General features: G+C 37.9%; 1 long non-coding RNA gene across 1 annotated transcript in view; it reads left to right on the forward strand.

Annotated features, from left to right (window-relative positions):
* Positions 1 to 12509, forward strand: part of LOC146328408 (uncharacterized) — a 34641-nt gene extending 22132 nt beyond the window's left edge. The window contains exon 2 of the long non-coding RNA XR_014769981.1: positions 11743 to 12509. This is a non-coding gene — a long non-coding RNA (uncharacterized LOC146328408). The remainder of the gene's footprint in view (positions 1 to 11742) is intronic.
* The last annotated feature ends 2597 nt before the right edge of the window (positions 12510 to 15106 follow it).

Genomic DNA, 15106 nt, shown 5'->3' on the forward strand with positions numbered 1-15106 from the left:
AAAAACATGTCTGAGAAGAGGAGAAAGGTGTGAACTGGAGAGATGTTTTTAGTGTACGCTGACTGATGAGTACTGCCTCTTAGTGTTGATAGAGAGGGAAGATTGAAATGTCATAAGAGAATTGCAAGTTGTGAGGAGAGTCTTCACCACATACAGTGATTACAGGTTACTGCATGCGGTGACGTGCCAAGTGTTCAGTTGCTGTGAATTGCAGGTCACAATAGCGAGTACACAGGTGGTTTAGAGTTTTAAGATTTCAATCGGTTTATCCTGGTGTACTGAAATTTTTTAACAATTTGCATGAGTTGCTTTTAAAACACTTTTGGCATATCCACAACTGATACTTTTGGCAGGCTCCCAAGAAAATAGAGGCGAATGGAGGCGATGGAATTGGGGTTATACTGCTCAAAGCATTTAAAATTGACATTTAAAAATACTAACAACAACAGTAGTGGACTAGTCTTCCTTAGTTAAGGGAGTTGTGGCATTGTCACATAATCCGGTTAATGGTGGGTAATAGAATATTTGTATTATTTTTAGACTTGGTGCTGATTGTACAAATTTAGGAGATTTGGTAGGGTCCATTGTAGTCAAATAATAGGCAGGTTTGAAGAATGGGGTGACACATTTGGCCGTGTAATGAATTTAATATTGAGTTCCGGATCAGTCCTCTTTTTGTTTTGTTTGGAAGACAGTCCATCGTTTTCAAGGATATAACCCAGTACCAGAGTAAAATGTCACATGTGTGGCGTAACAGTGACAAAAAGCACATTCCCTTTAGCTCCTTTGCTTCTGTGTTTGGAATGCATTTCAGTGTCTTTCCATTTGCTCTGTTGTCCCCTGCTGGTTCAGCAAGGTTGTTTATATTTGAGCTCAAGTCTCCATGTAAGCTCAAATACAAGTTGCATGTAGGCCATAGGATGCTTTTAATCTGATTTGGTAACTGTAAGTTAACAAAAATGAGTCTCAATTACATTTTTTTTTTTTTTTTTTTTTTTTGCTGTTCACAGTAATTGGAAAACGCCAGGGTGTTTAATGTAAGGGCAGTCAATTTTTACTGTTTTTGCATTGGCAGCACATTTGGTGTGTGTGCTATTTGACATACAGCAGTGGATTTGATACAGCTTGCTGTAAATGACAAAAAATTCTGGACCAATTAAAAGTAATTAGTTTTGGCTGACTGGTAAATGTACAACTCACCAAACTGTAAGGCCAGACCCTCACTAGATGATGGGGCAACCAATTTGGCTGTCACAGTGGAGTGTGCCAGATTGGCACATTGGCAGGGTCATTATAGAGCCCCGCGGCCCCCTACTGTAAGTGGGTTGGTGTCCCACAGTTTTTGGCCTTGTTTGGGACATCCTGGTTATTATCAGAAATGTTTATAATTTTTGTTGGCAGTCGTTGTGGTGTGAAACAGAGAATTTGTCACATTGAGCGAGTCAAGATGGAAATAAGGGTTGGAATGCAAGCTGTCCTCTGTCTAGTGTTTGTGTAGGCTACAACTATAAGTTGGAAATGTAAAACGGCCTTACCTTTCAGGGCAAATTCCAGTTCCCACTTTGGTTATTGCCTAATAACTCTCTTGGCTTTGAAAAACAATCCTTAATTGAGTCCAGTCCTCTTATAAATTGGGTTTATATATCATCTATATATCAATCCAAAAAATATTCCACCATTTGTTGTAATCAGTATTATTAGTTCCTTTTGAAACAAATATTAAGTGAAATAATATCAAGGAGGTTCTTAGGTGCATCCCATTACATCACAGTGTTTCCCCTAGCTTTTTTGCTGAATGAATGTGGACCCTCTCGACCCCTTTACCATGATTACAGAGCATTTGGACCTGAATAAACAGTTAACACTGATTTGTGTTCACATTTTTTTTTATTTTAGCAATGGAATATTTACTTATTTATTTATTTATTTAGTTATGCATCTATCCATCCACCCATCCATCAGGCACAGCGTTATGGGTGGGCCTAACAGGCCTGGGTCCACCCACCCACTCTCTCTCTCTCTCCTGTTCAAAGTTGTTGTAGCTCACCCATCATTCTGATCACTTCGTTTCTCTCTCTTTCTTACAATCAATTTAAAGAGTAATCCAGCCAGATCAAATGAAAATGCATTAAAAGGAATAAAATGACAGTTTTCTTAATGGATTGATATACTGATCTACTTGAGATAAGGAGATACCCTGTGCCATTTGAAATAAATATAAACTGCAGACTGAAACTGTTAAATAGATTTTAAAAGTGTCATAATCAACTGGAAGTGCTAGTCGCCATCCACAGTATGATACCAGTGATTACTGTTAAAGTGAGATTACCAGTTGGAAACAGTGTTAACTTTTATAATTAAAAGGCCCATCCGAAGTTACCGTGACCAACCCAAAATTAAAATCCTGGCGCTGTCCCATCCATCCATCCATCCGTGCTTCGATGGGTGATCGGCAAGCGCTGTGAGAGATGCTCTCATTTTGGTTAACACTGCCCGCAGAGCTAGCTGTGCTTCCCGCCTCACCACGTACGGTTCGTTTAAAAACGCCGATATTTTTGCTTGGCGGGGCGAACAGCTGGGGAACCTCCATTTACAATTTTTGTTTGTTTGTTGTTGTTTTTTACCGTAACAGTCGGAAACTCTCTCTCCTCCGCTCTATGAGTGTGGGTGGGTGTGTCTGTACCGGTTCATGGGTGTGTGCTGTGAGAGAGGAGCGAGGGGGGAGACCCGCCCGTCACAGAGGAGAGGAGAAATGCATTGTAATGAAGGTAATGACACGATAGCAACGTATCCGACTCTGAAATCACACAAATTAGAGTTAGCTTTTTTATTTGATAAAAAGAACACCTGTTATAGGCCCTTTTAAAATATTAATTAAATAATGAAATTTAAAAAAAAGCTACAACTTGAATTTCTGTGTGGGGGCCCTGTTGGCAGGGCAGGGGCGTCTGCTGGGAGGGCGGGGCACCCTGCCAAATACACTATAGGGGAAACACTGCATCATATTCCTCTCATATAATAATAATAACAATAACTACAATTAATAACTACAGTTTTTAATGTAGGTGATCTTTAATACTGCATTAAATAACATTTGTTTTACAATCCCAAAATTATACAAAGAATCGAATATGAAATGGTTGGCATTCTTTGTCTCGGACAACACAATGCACTTGGGTATTATTAACAAAGCATCATGTACAAAATCTGTCACTATTCACATCATCTGCAACCTTGTGGGACTTAAGTCCTCCCACACAATGATACTTTTCAGCCACAAGAATTATGTCCATGCTTTACAATGCTCATAATTTATTTCATGTCATGTCACTTTCTATTCAGTAAAACCACCTCATGATATGCTGATCTAGTGTACTGCTGGACAGTCGCTACATCTCATCTACAGTTACCATTATGGTCTATGTCATGCTGCCTGAATGCACTTGATGATTGAATATTGAATGAATAATTGTAGAATGATTTGAATGTACCTTCCTAGCATACATTATATCTTGCAGGACACTTGTGTAGTTCAGAATATGAGAGGTCTTGCAGTCCTTGTGTCATGGATATATTCAGCAAACATGTACTGTGAGCTGTTTCATCACAAATACCAACGAGACACATTCTTGTACTTTACTGTGCTGTTTTCAAAACTTCAGTCTGAATATGACCCGACACTACAGTTTTGTTAGTTTGATCCACTCAGTTTAATTTTACCATTGTCATGTGTGTGTGTGTGTTTTTTTTTTTTTACTGAAAAATATAATATTTTAGGCATTACAGATTGATATATCACAGAGTATATGAAAGTGAAGAACTAACATTAATATAAACTCTTTTGAAAGTTTTGGCTACTTAATTATAGCTACAGTACAAAAATCTATGTGACACCAGTTATTTAAAAGAGCTTTGTAGTGCCAGCACACTGTGAGAGCAACATGTGCAGGGGCTCCACTATATTAGATCTGCAAAAAGATTAATGATATGATAAGTTAGTTTTTCAACTTATAAAATATTTATCAATTGGGAACTGGCGTTAGTGTTTGTATTTCAGTGTTCAATTTTGAATACTACCTTGCATGGTTCCAGCAGATAAAAAGGGGTACATCTTTTGTCTTTTTTTCTGTGATGGTTTTTGTAACACTTTAAAGTCTATGACAGTAACCATCATGGTGCACATAATTGGAGTTATTATTCTGCCACCATTGCAGCATATCAAAAAAATATTTTTGTGTCAGGGTCACATGGCAACTCTCCCCTGGAATCTGCATGGATAACCTTTGCAGTTGGCAGATCATGAATAAATATAAGTTCGGTTTAAGAATTTAGAGACCATTTAGGGATTATAAAGTGAGTGATGCCTTTGCTGGTCTAGATTGTCCAATTGTGAAGTTAATATTCCATTATTGCAAACACGACTAAATCAATATTAGTAATGGTGAAAACAGTGCACTGAATGCACTCTTTTCCCTGCCTGTGGAATATTGTGGTTGTGTATATTCTAAATCCAGGTGCTGTTCATTTTGGCACATCAGGGGTAATATATTTCTGGACACACATCCTTCTGTATTGTTGCAGCATTGAATGTCCTTCAACTTGCATGATCCTTTGCAGCTGATGTTCTCATAGAAAAGGCTGACTGATGGGGAGGATACAGTGATGAGTTCGGCCTCTTTATCTGTAACGGGTCAGGCTAAGCCTACGTAACATTAGCACCAACAAGGTCACAGCCACAAGTATAGAGGGGCGCTTTCTCGTCATCCATCATATATACACGCTAGTGCTGCTGAACCATTTCCTGCCATGCTGTTACGCTCACTCCTAACAGCTGGTAGAAGCTGTATCAAGAGAACAAATGCGAATATGTTGCTCTTGTCCTCCTGAAATAGGCATGTTTTAATTTATTCCTTTTGTTTTCTTATGTCCTGGTGTATGTGTCTACTTTATCACAGGAGTGTTTTATTTGACCTGCCATAAAACAGCAAATATAACATTTATTTTGGTAAAAGTAATAAACTTTGGACATCCTTTAGTCCATATGGATAGATCTCACAGCCTTATCACACAGCAGAAGTAAATGTGACAGCAACAGCCAATCTGCTGCTTCTCTCTGGTTTGCTGCCTGTTTGCATGAGGGTGCGGCTGAGCTCCTCCACACATAGTGTGGACTGCTGCATTACTTCGGAGCAGAACCCACGGCGGATGGAATGAAACAGACTTAAGGATATATTTTACTGGAGTCACTGATGACGATGGTTATTATTCATAAGTGCAACAAAAGGAAGACAGTATTATCAGTTTATCTAAGACTTGCAGGGCTCAACAAAAAGGATTGCCTGATTGCCCAGGACAAGTTAATTTCTCTGCCAGGCTAAGTAAATCAAGGAATTTATTTGCCCAATCGGGCAAAAATGGGGCTAGTGGGGAAAAAAATAATTAAATGCATTGTTTTTTGTTTTTTTACAGAGCTAATGATAGAATTAGCTAAGGATTTAGCCATTTCTTCCTATCACTGTTGTGAGTTGCACATGTGCAATACTGATTGGGCACTCATGAGAAAATGGTGGCTGGTAAAGGTGGCTGGTATATATTGTCCAGTTTGCTGAAAGTTTGAGACCCAAGGCAAATAAAATAGGGTCATCACTGGACATCAGTGGACCCATTAGAAGAGCTCACAGCATCTTACTTGCATAGCAGCTAAGAGGGCTGATGACAACTCTTCCTCCAAGGCGTGTTGGCGCTTGCACAAAACATGAACACTGAGACAAAACTGATTTTCACAGCATATCATGTTTTAGAAAACTGACTGAGGGACTGTACTAAGAGAAACGGTGCAATTACAAATTTATCTGCTCGTTCAGCACCTCAGACAATGCTATGAATTTATCAGAACATAGCACAGTTAGGCTCCTGACATTCCAGGGCCGTGGTCACAGCCTTAGATTCTAACTTGCACAAACCTCAGTCAGATAAAGGATCAATGAGTCTGACAGATTAGACTGATATATTCAACTGAACCACCCTTCTCCTGCCAATAAATAAGACAATTTGTATCGGGTATAGGGGAAATTAAAAGTGACGAAGTCCATATTAAGAGTCTGCAAAATATGTTGTAAAGCAACCTATATTTGCACAGTTAAGTGTTTGTTATTCTGTTTTTAATATTAAACTAAACTTAATTAGGTTCTTAAGTTTAACTAATAAACTTTCCTGTTTCTTCAGGCACCATTCATTATCAGGATACTATAATACTATAAACTGGCATTATCGCATTATTGCTAACTGATGAATATAAATATTGACCAATATAGAAAAAATTATGATTACTTTTTTTTTTTCCATATTGCACATGCCTATATAAAAGTATTAAATTGCCTTCATCTGTAGAGAGGGTGGTTTTCACACTTCACATTCATGTAGATTTCCAGCCAAGAGAATGCAACAGTATTTGTTAATTTAATTAACAAGTATAATATTTAATGTCTAGCTGTATTTAACAGTGGCAGTGTCATAGAACATGTTATATATCATTAAGAAAAAGTAGGAAAAAGCATCAACAGACAAGTTCAAGTTTAGTTGCCATCATCTCCATAGTGTACTAGTAGTTTTATAATAGATTAATTAGTGTATTCATATAGCAGTAACACTAAGAAAATAATAATAAATAGAATGTTAAAAGATCACAGGAGGAAGGCATAGGAATTGCTAATTTGAGCGAGTGAGATGAGCTCAGAGAGAGACGAGCAAACAAATAAAAAACAAACAACAAAATCATAGTGTTCACAGCCATGCAAATTTGACAGAACCATAATGACAAACAGAACACATTATTGTAAAAACAAATCAAAATTAGCGTGCATGTGTGTAAATATAGTGAACAAGATAGGACATACCTACATAAATGTTGTACATCCCTCTGGTCCCCTGATGGGGAAAACATCATGTGGTTTACTTAGCCTGGCACAGTAAAGCTCATGTACAGATCAAATTTATTCTCCTTTTTCATCAGGATTTGTGTTTGGATAACAAAAGACACCAAAACTCTGCTGTGATATTCGATCCTACACCTGACATTATTGGCTGTGATCATATAGGAGTTTTGCTAGCCTGTAAACCTGTGAAATAAGATACTTTGCCTGTGGCAGATTCCAGTTCCTGTAATTGAAGCCAAGCATGGTGGCATTGTCTGCATTCTTTACTGCAATGAGCCATGCCTTCTCTATATACCAGTTGAAAAGATTTACAGAAGGGACAGTTCACCCCAAAATCATAAATACATTTTTTTTCATCTGGCTTGTAGTGCTATTTATTCATCTAGATTGATTAATTGTGAGTTGCAGAGTTTTGGAGATATCAGCCATAGAAATGTATGCCTTTTCCCCGGTATATTGGGACTAACTGGCACTCAGCTCAAAAAGTTCATCTGAAAAACTCAACTGCAATGTCTCTTTACAGAAATCATGACTCAGTTATTCAAGATAATCCACACTTTGTTGTGAGCAGAATCATGTAGGAACCATTTATTTGTCTTTCTTGGAGTCAACCAGAACTTTTTTTTTTTTTTTTTACTAGAAACCTACGGGTTCCTACATGAAACTGCTCACAACAAGGTCTGTGAATTATCTTGCTGTTAGATTGTGGTGAAAAAAAAAATCTCTATGGCTGACATCTCAAAAACTCAGCATTACTCACACTACAGGCCAGAGGAAAATATGTATTAGTTCAACCAAAGTTTGCATCCTATTTCATACATGCTCAGCAAAACCAGAAAAATGTTAGTGTGGTTAAATAAACTGCACAAATCATGTATTGTGTGAACACAGAAAAAGAGAGAAAACTAATCTTATGTGTTTAGTCTGAAGCATCAGGCATTTTAATCTGATGTTTGGTACATCTGCACACGAAGGTGCCGGTGACACAGTGACAACGGTAAAATCCATTGTGAACAGACTTGCCCTAGTCATTCCAAAAAGTTTACCTCAGTGTCTTATTGTGAAATAATATACGGCACATGGTTTTCTGTTAGTGGATATGTTCATGGAAGTAATTACATGGGTAATCATCACTCACAGGCAGACTATAGGCAGAGACATGAAAACAATTCCTCTGGTTTTCTGTTACACTGCCCAGTAAAACCCTCTGGTAGGACATATGAATAGACTACTAATGGCCATATACACTGTTGCAGAGTAATTCATCTTGAAGTTATCAGCAATGTGAGTTAGCTTTGCAAGGAATATGAGAATCTATGAATAAACAGTCCCATTGACTGGAAGAATTACTGATTAACAGTTCAAAACAATATTGCCTGTTAGGAAAGAAAAAACATTGTCACACAGTTATTATAATCTTGCATGTTGTGGCTACATGTAATGAGTGAGATGATAATGAGAAACAATAGCTTTTTTTCACTAAAACCTGTAAAAAAAATAAAAAAAAAATTAAAGTAACCAGTCACTTATAATAAAGGCCTCAATTATTTTTTACTCTGCAGCACTGGGGAATCAACATCCAGCACAGCTGAAAACCACATTTCTATGGTGACACATCTATGACACTTATGTTGACAACACTGAATGCAGAATTGCAGCTTCACACGGCCTTGTGATATCATGGGTAAACACTGTATTTTCTATTTCAATAATTCATGAGCCTAACTGTAAACAAATTGCTCAAGGCAAAGTGTTGATGCATGTTTAAATCCCCACATGAAGTTTTTACTTTGCATTGTACATGGAGGACAGAGAGAATTGCTAGCTAATACATGTATTTTATTGCTGGGGGGATGGAATATTTATTGACCCATCAGTGAATTCAATTGTCTTTGAGGTGTAGAGAAGTTGCAGAGATATTGTTTTGTATCTCCTGTCTCCTGTCCCTGTCTGACAGTGCGTAAACAAGAGAAGTGCTGCAAAATTAAATGCTTCGCCAGCCAAGACCAACCAGGTCTGTTCTCATTTTTGCCAAAAGAACCAGTTCATAATGAGATTAGATACCTCGGCTTTGGAAGACATCTTGAGTTTCATTTTTATTTATCAATCATGCATGAGGTCGCAGAGATAAGACCAAGGTCAGCAAGGCTGCCTGGCAGAGGGACTCCCATTAATACTACTACACTGATCTGTCTTTTCACACTCACACCAGCTATGCACCACTTCATTGCAGTGGCTGCACAGTGTGAGGCTGAGACAGTCAATACACTAACCATGCCATTATATTTGTGCAGCAGCATCCATCAACACTGAATAATATTTTCGATGCTTTGAAGAAAATCTCTAAACTATATGAATGTCAGATTTAATTATTTAAATGTTTTTGTTGCCCTGGAATGAAAAAGATATTGTAGATTGTAGTTTAAACAAAACCTCATTATACTGGACTCATATTAGTTTAGCCAGTCATTTTTCACTGAAAACTGTGTGGGTATTTTGTCTAGGTGGACCTGTCAAATGGACTGCAAGATAGTTTATAAAGCCAAATATCCAGATTATGGTATTATGGACAATGAGGTACATCAACAGTGTATTATAATGGGTGTTTGACATTGTTTTTCAGTAAGGTTTTTACTCTCCTGAAGGTTATAGTAAGTTAACAGAACAAACATAACAAAGGCAGCTCATTGGCCAGACGAGTGTACAGGATGGGGGACAGTTGGCCTGGCCCAAATCATGACAGGTTTTAACCTTCTGTGGAAGTAGGAAGCCCACTTTCCATGTGAGAGACAGCCAGCCTGTCTCAACAGACGGTAATGTGTGCATACGTTTAAAATATGCAATTACTTGCAGATTAATCGCATGAGAGTGGCAGCAAAGATTGCAAATGTAATATGAAGTCTGGTGATTTTCTCAGTGAATTTAGCCTGAACACAAGATCACCTGCCCGTGGACTTGAAATATGCCACATGCACAGACACTAAATAACTCTGACTATTCATGCAAAACAAGATATGCTCGAGGCAACGCTGTCGGAATTAAGAAGTAGGACATTCTCGACTACACTATAATTGAGTGCATGTGGCAGCCATTTGATTGATTTGTTTATTTAGTGGGTTTGAGCTTGGTGTTAGCACATCCACTGGAAATTATCTGATACATGCCACCATACAGAGCATTTAAATTTATGTGGTTAGACCAAAAACTGTCGAGTATCATCAGTAAAATGTGTCAATATTCATACTTGTGATGAAGGAAAATCCTCATTGGGCAGCTAATACTGCTTGTTCATTGTTATTCTTGTTGTTCATTGATTAACTGCAGTTCATTCTTATAAGTTTATGAAAATCTTGTTCTATAATAGTTCTCTTACTCTTACTTTCTCAAAAACATTGATCTGAAGTCTGAGGCTGTCCTGCAAATAGTTTTCTTAGTCTTTTTTTTTTTCTTTCCATCATTTCACAGTCGGACAACACCAAATGAGTACATAAGTAATGAGGCTAGAATAAAATAATAATCACCAAAAGGAAAATAAGATAAAAAAAAAAAAAAAGAGAGAGAGAAAACATTATGAGTAAATAATGCTGCTGATGATAATAATTTTAGTATGGTCATCACAGTAGAAATGTCTCTTTTCTGCATAGAATCAGAGCACATTTAACGAGGCTAGGTGGATGGTCAAGGTCCATCAGGGGTTCCCATATTCTCAGGAAGATATCCCCATTATTTTTTTAAAGCATAAGAGTGTTGTTCCAGTTGTAGTGTATTGTTCAGAATTTGTTTGAATAAATCAAACGTTAGGGTTTTTTGCTAGTTCCAGGTCAGTAAAATGTGTTTCTTTGGTATAACATCATTATGCCATTCCTCTTCTCAGATATGGGTGCAATAATAGATAATGTGCAAATACATATAATCAGTGAGTCCCAAACAGTGTGCCAAGGCATGCTGGTGCACCGTGAGGCAAGTCCAGTTGCGTCTTTGGATTTTGTGATGACCATTGTTGTTGCAAAATACAACTATACAGAAAGTTATGAATGAATTTTTAAATCACTATAAACGGACTTTATACACACTGATTTCCCATTACAGAGGCAAATGCTCCACCTTAAAAACCTGAAATGCTCTACCCTAAAAAATCCCTTCAAAGTGAACTTCCCATCAAGTGAACCCAAATTTTCCCCATTAGCTCTGTTGCCTCCATTGATTACGTAGGTTACTGATATTTGCATGAATATGAATACAGGTGTGCCTTGAGATTTTTGTTTGCCCTTTGGTGTGCCTTAGGCCCAAAAAGTTTTGAAAACTACTGAATAAGAAACTTTTGGTAAACCCATATTAATTGCTGGTATAAATTGATATCTTCTGGTTTATTTCACCCACATCGGTTTAAGCCTTGCTCATTGTGATTAAAATTCTGTACTCGCTCAGCCCTAGACTGCCACTGGAAAACAACACTAAATTCTAATTTACTCTCGATGTCCATAGATACAACAATTTGAGATGTGTCCAAAGTGTAAGGTATAACTTGTTGAGGTTTTTCTACTATAATACTGAGGTTTACCACTGACCTTTGAGTCACACACTGACAGGGACTCCATCATAGTTGAATGAAGTTTCAGAGGTGAAGGGCCTCGATTGAGAGCAAGGCCTTTCTCCAAGTAATTTCACCACATTGAAGATACCACTTCTGTTTTCCTGAAAGCTGGAAGGTTTTACCTTCCATCTGTTTTCAAGACTCTAATACTGTCAGTTTCTCCACATTCATCTTCCCTTCCTCATGTTCTCTGTTTCTCTCTCTTCGCTCTAGGTCTGTCTGCCCCCTTTCCCTCTTGTATTTGTGCTTTTGGAAAGCACTGATGTGCCTACAACCAACCAGACACTGCTGGTGATTATCCTAAACCACTGGAAACAGAAAATCTTAAGATAGATTTTTGTTTCATGTAAGATTAAGCTCTAGATGGTTCCAGGTCCAAGAAAATCCTATTCAGTAACCAGTAGTGACGCTACAGCAAAGTGACCCTCGGATGCACACAGTTATAAGCACATAATAATATTATGCAAACACCCTGTGTTGTGCTGTTGAAACGAAGACACAGCAGAATGTGTAGGAAGAGAGGATGGAGCATAATGCAAAGATGAGACGGTGGGCACGCGCCAACATTTCTAATGTCAGTTTACTTCAGTAGAAATATAGATTTGAAACATCTGCACCTATAACAACCATCCTCAGGTGTCTAAACCTTACCCTGACAGACCAGAATAGCTTTTCATGATCACAGCATTTCAAGAATCTTCTGTCTTACAGCCACATTTGACACAATGATCCTTATTTGACATTCAGTCACGTCTCTTTATGGATGTCCCTTTTGTTCCTGGCCCTTTAACATGCTGTATAAATAGAAATCCTTAAATATGGGCAAACAGTAGATCATCAAGACAAAGGTTGAAAAATCCATTTTCTGTCCCTTAATTACATTTTGCCTCTGCACTCGTATATTTATTTCCCCTTCTTTGCTCTGTGCATGTCTGTTTGGTCAGTTTAATAAACCATGGACTCTCCCTGACCTACAAGAACATGAAGCTCTGAATATATTCCCAGTGATCTATTTTGCATAGAAAATAATTAAAAACTTGTGCTCTCTTTTTTCACATTTAATTTGCCTTTTAACTCTCTGAAGAGTTCTGTAATGCACTTACTAAAACGAGCACTTAATTCCATGATTTTCATAGACAATTACATACTGCAGTATTTTGTAATATCCTTCGATCAGAGGAGAGTTGAAAGGTTTGTAACACTTGCTATGAACATCTTGATAAAGATGAACCCAATGTGCGAGTAATTTTCTGTGTCGAGGGACCCAGTGACAGTTTTCCATTCAGTCTCCCTCTGGCCCATCAGTCTGGTTCCCATGTCCATTTTCCAGCTGGCTAGTGTGGTCTTTTAATTTGTGGATGCAGAAACAGTCCACTAACAACCGATCGGACTGGCGAGCTTGCTGGTTTTAAAAGAATATAGCTTGTGGATGATGTAGGAAAAGGCAAGTGTGCATGATGCTTCACCAGAAATACATTAGAGGATAGGCCAGTTATTTGCACCAGTGTGTTATCTGGTGTTTTTCGTCTAACCTCTGCAGATTCATTTAAGAGTTTGTTATGAATAATGCTCAAAATGTGTGAAGTGTCATGCTTCTCTCAGTGACTGATTTAACCATCAACCATTTGCACAATGTTGTGTTATTTTGTCAACTGTGGTTATTTCTGTTTACTTGATCAGCCTAGGGGCTTAAATATAGACAGTGATGGCAGTGTGGTTGCACTCAGGTCCAATGGGATTGGTGGGCCCTTCAACGATGTGATGGATGGAGAACATGGATGAATTATGAAGCGTATTTACAAGGTACAGGCCCAGGGACCTAAGGTGTCAGGAGAGTCCTGGGCCACAGCTTCTGTTTACTGTTAACATTTGTTTGCAAAATACAATCACATGACTACAAAGAGACATAAAACTACCACAGAGACAAAAAACAACTACAAGAAGATTGAGAAGTAGCACAAAGAGTCACTGTGTCTCTTTCAATCTAGGTCTGCTCCTATGTAGGAGGGGGTGGGAGACCTTACAAGTCTGCGGCCAGAGACCCATTCTCTTAAAAAAGCAACAGTCTGTCCATGGTGGAGAATGGGCCCTTGCAAGTGAAATCTATTTATTGTATATATTATGTCTATTTTATTGTCACGCTGCTAATTTTTTGCCTTGTGCTGCTGCGTCAAATTGAATTTTCCCTTCAGAGGATCAATAAAGGTACATCTTATCTTATTTCTTATTCAGAGCAAGCAATGGCTTTTTTTTAAACTTTTTTTTGGTAAAAAAGTAGCAATCTTTAATAAAAATATGCTCTTATTCTATATAAACTATAAAAGCTAGGGTGTATATATAAATAAACAATTAAAACTATTCAGCTGAATGAATCATTTATTTTCTTTGGGATTTTTGTCATACACAGAATAGATATGCATTGATGATTGCTAGGTGATATGCATATTGATGTTGTCCAATGTCAACTGATTAGTGTGCGCTAGGGCCCATAATAATAGCCTGTACTGGGGCCCATTATAAATACCGTACCATGCTAAGAATAAAACATTAAGGCTACTAATATATTAAAATTATTATACTGCCCCATAACCAGCACAGTTTCAATAAAATGGTAAAATGAGGAGCATGCACATACATTGATACAGTTAAGGACATTTTTACTTGAAACCAGATAAAAGTATTTTTCAGCATAAGGAAACAGTGTCTGACATTATCAGATAAATGTTCAGTTTCCAACTCTTTGTTGCCAATTTATGTAAAACAACATTTAAGTAACATACACCCTGTAAAAATGCTTCTCTGACAGCCGTTTCCTTTTCTTGTTTTGAATAGGGATGAATAAAGAACAGGGTAGTTAGCATAAGATGTGATAGCAACCCTAGCCCCCAGAAAAAGCTTGAATTTCAGAAATATAAGACAGAATGACAACAGCAGTGATGATTTATCATGAAAGATGCTGCAAGACTACAAAAGCAGATTTTAAACACTATTTCCACTTTGGGTTATGGTGTGTTTTTTCTTTTTTAATATCTCAAACATAAAACTGCCTCTGAAGTTGCATGATTTAAAGAGCTAATACAAAATACAGGCTTCTCTCCACTGATATTTTCCCTATAGCCCGAGATTATTTGTGTTCCTCAGAGGTAGATTTAAACCATCTTAAATCAGAGCATGTATTATTCCAGCTGTTGGGAAAGGGCAGGTTTGGACTGTCTGTCTCCATTGAAATGTTTTCTCAGCTGCTCGCTCTGCATTACACACACCTCCCCAGGCAGTGGACAAGAAGCAGGACCTCCCCCCTCTGTCAGGACGAGCCCCCGGTTTCCAACCGCGGGAACCACTTGGATTCAGGAGGCTTATTAAACGGGTTTAAAGGATGTTGTATTTTCTGTCCAAGGCTAAAATAGTCCTGCACTCTCCTTGTGAGTTTGGGAACCTCACAACTGACACAGTTTGTTGGGCAAAGCCACCCTCCTTATGAGCAGTTGACCATATCATGCTTTTTCCCCTTCTTCTATTTGAGGGAGGAAATGTTTTTGTAATACTATGGGCTTTTTCTTAGGAGAAGGGATAACAT

The sequence above is a fragment of the Lutjanus erythropterus genome, chromosome 4, assembly GCF_056507025.1.
Source record: "Lutjanus erythropterus isolate fLutEry1 chromosome 4, fLutEry1.hap2, whole genome shotgun sequence".
Lineage (NCBI taxonomy): Eukaryota > Metazoa > Chordata > Actinopteri > Lutjaniformes > Lutjanidae > Lutjanus > Lutjanus erythropterus.